The sequence below is a fragment of the Lithobates pipiens genome, unplaced genomic scaffold (assembly GCF_037356315.1).
Source record: "Lithobates pipiens isolate NorthernLeopardFrog02 unplaced genomic scaffold, aLitPip1_a1.2 Scaffold_1, whole genome shotgun sequence".
NCBI classification, from domain to species: Eukaryota; Metazoa; Chordata; class Amphibia; order Anura; family Ranidae; genus Lithobates; species Lithobates pipiens.
Window position 1 is genome coordinate 188,634,666 of NW_027507685.1, and position 8,467 is coordinate 188,643,132.

Consider the following 8,467-nt stretch of genomic DNA (forward strand, 5'->3'; position numbering starts at 1 on the left):
GGGCGGTTTGAGAGCGCTGTTTTTACTGCAAATGGAAATGAATGAGCAGCGCTTCCAATGTGCCGCAACACAGGCGCTTTTAACCCCTTCTTTGGGGTTAAAAGTGCCCGTCAGCCTGAAAAGCGCTGCTTTAATGCTTTTTCCATTTTGCAGATTTGCTCTACAGAACATGTTCCATAGGAAACCATGTTAAATAAACTGTAGTGCAAATCTTCAAAATGCAAAGAGCACTAAAACTGCATAGGTGTGAATCCAACCTAAATAGCACTAAAGTGCCACTAAGGCCTGATTCACAGCTATGCATTTTTCATATTTGCACTGCAGCCCATTTAACATGGTTTCCTAAGGAACTCTTTCTGTAGTACAAATCTGCGAAATGCAAAAAGCACTAAAAATGCATAGGTGTGAATCAGGCCTAAAACAAGCAGCGCTAACATGGCTGCGGCCCCAGTGTGAAAGGGGTCATTAAAGTTCATGTGCGTAATATTGTCTGTAATAATATGGTTTGATATTGCACTATACTTTGGACCTACTACCCTTACCTTTCTTTGTGAATATGAGATACTGTTGTTACAAGGTTACTTATTCCTAGTAAATTCTTTTTTTATTTACTTTCATATTTTTAGATTGAATTGTATACTCTGCAGACTGTAATAAAAACATATTCATGATGCGTGTAAAGGCAGGTGTCCCAATACTTTTGGTAATATAGTGTACCTGTGCATGACGGCATGCAGATGTCTTCAAAGTCTCACCAATGTGGCTTTAAAATTGTGCGATTTCAGATGTAGTCGCACAATTTCAAAGCTGCATTTAATGTGAACGAAAGCAGTTCCTGGCGTACAGCCTGTCTTTGCTTTGTATGGGCAGCTAAAATTAGGGTTTCCACCTGTCCAGGATTCACCCGGACAGTTTGAGTTTGGAATCATGCATCCAGGTTTCAACTTTCAGACTGCCTGAAACCCAGACACATTATTCAGACCGGACTATTGCCCTGTACAAACAGTCAGAAATTCCAACTGAAAAAGTTGAAATCGGATTATGTTGTTGGAAAATCCAATTGTGTGTGGGCTCTATTGGACTGTCCGGCGGAAAAAGTTTGAGAGCTGGATCTAAAATTTTCCGACAACAAAATCCGATCTGATTTTTCCAGATTGTGTGTAGAGAATTCTGACGCACAAAGTGCCACGCATGCTCGGAAAAAAATTGGAGACGAAAGCTATTGGCTACTGGCCTCTACATAGTCCCGTCATACATTTTGTGCGTCACCTCGTTCTGAACAATCGGATTTTCCGACAACTTTGTGTATGCAACACAAGACGGATTTTGTGGTCGGAATGTCTGACAGTGTGTATGGGGCATGTGGCTTCCCAACAGGGTTGCTGGCTGCAGGCGTCTAAACCGAGAGTGTCTGTTACATCCTCTTTCACGCTGCCCAAAGCCATTACTAAGACCCCTTTCACATTGGGGCGCTTTGCAGGTGCTATAGTGCTAAAAAATAGCATCTGCAAAGCTCCCCGAGGACTTTCACACTGGAGCGGTGCGCTGGCAGGATGGTAAAAAATGTTCTGCTAGCAGCATCAGTGTGGAACGGTGAAGGATCGGTGTGTATACCGCTCCTCCACTGCTCCTGCCCATTGAAATGAATGGGGCAGCGCGGCTATACCGCCGGCAAAGTGCCGCTGCAACATTGCTTTGTGGTTTTAACCCTTTCTTGGTTGCTAGCAGGGGGGTAAAACCACCCCGCTAGTGGCTGAATACCGTCACTAAAACGATGGTAAAGCAGCACTAAAAATAGCACCTTTTACAGCTGGGGCCCGCACCACCGCCCCAGTATGAAAGGGGCCTTACATCCCCCCCCCAAACACACACACAGACGGGAGAGGAGAGAGGGCTCGATCTGCTCCTCTTCCTCCCACCCCTACCCCTCTGTGTTGGCCCACACTCCAATCCCCAGTGCTGTGCCTCAGAAAAGGAAAGCTGGGGGCCAGAAATTTGAAGTCGAGCAGCCTCAGATACATGTGGATGAGAGGTGCTGACTGCCAAGAGGTGAGTGAGCTCACCATCCATTCCTGTCTGTGACTGAAGTCTTCCTCCTTCTCTCTCCAGCCTCTGAGTAAGTACAGTAAGGTAAATCAGGGTTCTCAGAGTCCCCAGAGTTCTCCCTTACATCAGAGTCTGCAGAGTCCTTCCTTACAGTGAAAGGGAACTCTGCGAGTTCAGAGGTAAAGGGGAACTCTGTGGACTCTGATGTAAAGGGGGACTATGTGGACTCTGATGTAACGGGGGACTCTGTGGATTCTGATGTAAAGGGGGACTCTGTGGACTCTGATGTAAAGGGGGACTCTGTGGACTCTGATGTAAAGGGGAACTCTGTGGACTCTGATGTAAAGGGGAACTCTGTGGACTCTAATGTAAAAGGGGGACTCTGTGGACTCTGATTTAAAGGGGGACTCTGTGGACTCTAATGTAAAGGGGAACTCTGTGGATTCTAATGTAAAGGGGTACTCTGTGGACTCTGATGTAAAGGGGGACTCTGTGGACTCTGATGTAAAGGGGAACTCTGTGGACTCTGATGTAAAGGGGGACTCTGTGGACTCTGATGTAAAGGGGGACTCTGTGGACTCTGATGTAAAGGGGGACTCTGTGGACTCTGATGTAAAGGGGAACTCTGTGGACTCTAATGTAAAAGGGGAACTCTGTGGACTCTAATGTAAAAGGGGGACTCTGTGGACTCTGATTTAAAGGGGGACTCTGTGGACTCTGATGTAAAGGGGAACTCTGTGGATTGTAATGTAAAGGGGTACTCTGTGGACTCTGATGTAAAGGGGGACTCTGTGGACTCTGATGTAAAGGGGAACTCTGTAGACTGATGTAAAGGGTAACTGTGGAATCTAATGTAAAGGGGGACTCTGTGGACTCTGATGTAAAGGGGGACACTGTGGACTCTGATGTAAAGGGGGACTCTGTGGACTCTGATGTAAAGGGGGACTCTGTGGACTCTAATGTAAAGGGGAACTCTGTAGACTGTGATGTAAAGGGGAACTCTGTGGACTCTGATTTAAGGGGGGACTCTGTGGACTCTGATGTAAAGGGGGACTCTGTGGACTCTGATGTAAAGGGGAACTCTGTGGTCTCTGATGTAAATGGGAACTCTGTGGACTCTGATGTAAAGGGGACTCTGTGACTCTGATGTAAAGGGGAACTCTGTGGACTCTGATGTAAAGGGGGACTCTGAGGACCCTGATGTAAAGGGGGACTCTGATGTAAAGGGGGACTCTGTGGACTCTAATGTAAAAGGGGAACTCTGTGGACTCTAATGTAAAAGGGGACTCTGTGACTCTGATGTAAAGGGGGACTCTGTGGACTCTAATGTAAAAGGGGGACTCTGTGGACTCTAATGTAAAGGGTAACTCTGTAGACTGATGTAAAGGGGACTCTGTGGACTCTGTGGACTCTGATGTAAAGGGGGACTCTGTGGACTCTGATGTAAAGGGTAACTCTGTGGACTCTAATGTAAAAGGGGACTCTGTGGACTCTGTAAAGGGGAACTCTGTGGACTCTGATGTAAAGGGGGACACTGATATAAAGGGGGACTCTGTGGACTCTGATGTAAAGGGAACTCTGTGGACTCTGATGTAAAGGGGGACTCTGTGGACTCTGATGTAAAGGGGGACTCTGTGGACTCTGATGTAAAGGGGGACTCTGTGGACTCTGATGTAAAGGGGCACTCTGTGGACTCTGATGTAAAGGGGGACTCTGTGGACTCTAATGTAAAAGGGGGACTCTGTGGACTCTGTAAAGGGGAACTCTGTAGACTGATGTAAAGGGGAAATCTGTGGACTCTGATGTAAAGGGGAACTCTGTGGACTCTAATGTAAAAGGGGACTCTGTGGACTCTGTAAAGGGGAACTCTGTGGACTCTGATGTAAAGGGGGACTCTGTGGACTCTGATGTAAAGGGGGACTCTGTGGACTCTGATGTAAAGGGGGACTCTGTGGGCTCTGATGTAAAGGGTAACTCTGTAGACTGATGTAAAGGGGAAATCTGTGGACTCTGATGTAAAGGGGAACTCTGTGGACTCTGTAAAGGGGAACTCTGTGGACTCTGTAAAGGGGAACTCTGTGGACTCTGATGTAAAGGGGGACTCTGTGGACTCTAATGTAAAAGGGGGACTCTGTGGACTCTAATGTAAAGGGTAACTCTGTAGACTGATGTAAAGGGGAAATCTGTGGACTCTGATGTAAAGGGGGACTCTGTGGGCTCTGATGTAAAGGGGAACTCTGTGGACTCTAATGTAAAAGGGGACTCTGTGGACTCTGTAAAGGGGAACTCTGTGGACTCTGATGTAAAGGGGGACACTTATGTAAAGGAGGACTCTGTGGACTCTGATGTAAAGGGAACTCTGTGGACTCTGATGTAAAGGGGGACTCTGTGGGCTCTGATGTAAAGGGGAACTCTGTGGACTCTAATGTAAAAGGGGACTCTGTGGACTCTGTAAAGGGGAACTCTGTGGACTCTGATGTAAAGGGGGACACTTATGTAAAGGAGGACTCTGTGGACTCTGATGTAAAGGGAACTCTGTGGACTCTGATGTAAAGAGGGACTCTGTGAACTCTGATGTAAAGGGGATTCTGTGGACTCTAATGTAAAGCGGAACTCTGTAGACTGATGTAAAGGGGAACTCTGTGGACTCTGATGTAAAGGGGAACTCTGATGTAAAGGGGAACTCTGTGTACTCTAATGTAAAAGGGGACTCTGTGGACTCTGATGTAAAGGGGAACTCTGTGGACTCTAATGTAAAAGGGGACTCTGTGGACTCTGTAAAGGGGAACTCTGTGGACTCTGATGTAAAGGGGGACACTGATATAAAGGGGGACTCTGTGGACTCTGATGTAAAGGGAACTCTGTGGACTCTGATGTAAAGGGGGACTCTGTGGACTCTGATGTAAAGGGGGACTCTGTGGACTCTGATGTAAAGGGGGACTCTGTGGACTCTGATGTAAAGGGGGACTCTGTGGACTCTGATGTAAAGGGGGACTCTGTGGAATCTAATGTAAAAGGGGGACTCTGTGGACTCTGTAAAGGGGAACTCTGTAGACTGATGTAAAGGGGAAATCTGTGGACTCTGATGTAAAGGGGAACTCTGTGGACTCTAATGTAAAAGGGGACTCTGTGGACTCTGTAAAGGGGGACTCTGTGGACTCTGATGTAAAGGGGGACTCTGTGGACTCTGATGTAAAGGGGGACTCTGTGGACTCTGATGTAAAGGGGGACTCTGTGGGCTCTGATGTAAAGGGGAACTCTGTGGACTCTGATGTAAAGGGGGACTCTGTGGACTCTGATGTAAAGGGGGACTCTGTGGACTCTGATGTAAAGGGGGACTCTGTGGACTCTAATGTAAAAGGGGGACTCTGTGGACTCTAGTGTAAAGGGTAACTCTGTAGACTGATGTAAAGGGGAAATCTGTGGACTCTGATGTAAAGGGGGACTCTGTGGGCTCTGATGTAAAGGGGAACTCTGTGGACTCTAATGTAAAAGGGGACTCTGTGGACTCTGATGTAAAGGGGGACACTTATGTAAAGGAGGACTCTGTGGACTCTGATGTAAAGGGAACTCTGTGGACTCTGATGTAAAGAGGGACTCTGTGAACTCTGATGTAAAGGGGATTCTGTGGACTCTAATGTAAAGCGGAACTCTGTAGACTGATGTAAAGGGGAACTCTGTGGACTCTGATGTAAAGGGGAACTCTGTGTACTCTAATGTAAAAGGGGACTCTGTGGACTCTGATGTAAAGGGGAACTCTGTGGACTCTGATGTAAAGGGGGACTCTGATGTAAAGGGGAACTCTGTGTACTCTAATTTAAAAGGGAACTCTGTGGACTCTGATGTAAAGGGGGATTCTGATGTAATCGGGAACTCTGTGGACTCTGATGTAAAGGGGGACTCTGTGGACTCTGATGTAAAGGGGAACTCTGTGGACTCTGATGGAAAGGGGGACTCTGTGGATTCTAATGTAAAGGGGAACTCTGTAGACTGTGATGTAAAGGGGAACTCTGTGGACTCTGATGTAAAGGGGGACTCTGTGGACTCTGATGTAAAGGGGGACTCTGATGTAAAGGGGGACTCTGTAGACTGATGTAAAGGGGAACTCTGTGGACTCTGATGTAAAGGGGAACTCTGTGGATTCTAATGTAAAGGGGAACTCTGTAGACTGTGATGTAAAGGGGAACTCTGTGGACTCTGATGTAAAGGGGGACTCTGTGGACTCTGATGTAAAGGGGGACTCTGATGTAAAGGGGGACTCTGTAGACTGATGTAAAGGGGAACTCTGTGGACTCTGATGTAAAGGGGGACTCTGTGGACTCTAATGTAAAAGGGGGACTCTTTGGACTCTAATGTAAAAGGGGGACTCTGTGGACTCTAATGTAAAAGGGGGACTCTGTGGACTCTAATGTAAAGGGTAACTAGGTAGACTGATGTAAAGGGGAAATCTGTGGACTCTGATGTAAAGGGGGACTCTGTGGACTCTGATGTAAAGGGGAACTCTGTGGACTCTAATGTAAAAGGGGACTCTGTGGACTCTGTAAAGGGGAACTCTGTGGACTCTGATGTAAACGGGGACGCTGATGTAAAGGGGGACTCTGTGGACTCTGATGTAAACGGGAATTCTGTGGACTCTGATGTAAAGGGGAACTCTGTGGACTCTGATGTAAAGGGGAGCTCTGTGGACTCTGATGTAAAGGGGGACTCTGATGTAAAGGGGAACTCTGTGTACTCTAATATAAAAGGGGACTCTGTGAACTCTGATGTAAAGGGGAACTCTGTGGACTCTGATGTAAAGGGTGATTCTGATGTAATCGGGAACTCTGTCGACTCTGGTGTAAAGGGGAACTCTGTGGACTCTGATGTAAAGGGGAACTCTGTGGACTCTGATGTAAAGGGGGACTCTGTGGACTCTGATGTAAAAGGGGACTCTGTGGACTCTGTGTAAAGGGGGACTCTGTGGACTCCGATGTAAAGGGGGACTCTGTGGATTCTAATGTAAAGGGGAACTCTGTAGACTGTGATGTAAAGGGGAACTCTGTGGACTCTAATGTAAAGGGGGACTCTGTGGACTCAGATGTAAAGGGGACTCTGGTGTAAAGGAGGACTCTGTGGACTCTAATGTAAAAGGGGACTCTGTGGACTCTAATGTAAAAGGGGACTCTGTGGACTCTGATGTAAAGGGGGACTCTGAGGACCCTGATGTAAAGGGGGACTCTGATGTAAAGGGGGACTCTGTGGACTCTAATGTAAAAGGGGAACTCTGTGGACTCTAATGTAAAAGGGGACTCTGTGACTCTGATGTAAAGGGGGACTCTGTGGACTCTAATGTAAAAGGGGGACTCTGTGGACTCTAATGTAAAGGGTAACTCTGTAGACTGATGTAAAGGGGACTCTGTGGACTCTGATGTAAAGGGGGACTCTGTGGACTCTGATGTAAAGGGGGACTCTGTGGACTCTGATGTAAAGGGGGACTCTGTGGACTCTGATGTAAAGGGGAACTCTGTGGACTCTGATGTAAAGGGGGACTCTGTGGACTCTGATGTAAAAGGGGACTCTGTGGACTCTGTGTAAAGGGGGACTCTGTGGACTCCGATGTAAAGGGGGACTCTGTGGATTCTAATGTAAAGGGGAACTCTGTAGACTGTGATGTAAAGGGGAACTCTGTGGACTCTAATGTAAAGGGGGACTCTGTGGACTCAGATGTAAAGGGGACTCTGGTGTAAAGGAGGACTCTGTGGACTCTAATGTAAAAGGGGACTCTGTGGACTCTAATGTAAAAGGGGACTCTGTGGACTCTGATGTAAAGGGGGACTCTGAGGACCCTGATGTAAAGGGGGACTCTGATGTAAAGGGGGACTCTGTGGACTCTAATGTAAAAGGGGAACTCTGTGGACTCTAATGTAAAAGGGGACTCTGTGACTCTGATGTAAAGGGGGACTCTGTGGACTCTAATGTAAAAGGGGGACTCTGTGGACTCTAATGTAAAGGGTAACTCTGTAGACTGATGTAAAGGGGACTCTGTGGACTCTGATGTAAAGGGGGACTCTGTGGACTCTGATGTAAAGGGGGACTCTGTGGACTCTGATGTAAAGGGGGACTCTGTGGACTCTGATGTAAAGGGGCACTCTGTGGACTCTGATGTAAAGGGGGACTCTGTGGACTCTGATGTAAAGGGTAACTCTGTGGACTCTAATGTAAAAGGGGACTCTGTGGACTCTGTAAAGGGGAACTCTGTGGACTCTGATGTAAAGGGGGACACTGATATAAAGGGGGACTCTGTGGACTCTGATGTAAAGGGAACTCTGTGGACTCTGATGTAAAGGGGGACTCTGTGGACTCTGATGTAAAGGGGGACTCTGTGGACTCTGATGTAAAGGGGGACTCTGTGGACTCTGATGTAAAGGGGCACTCTGTGGAC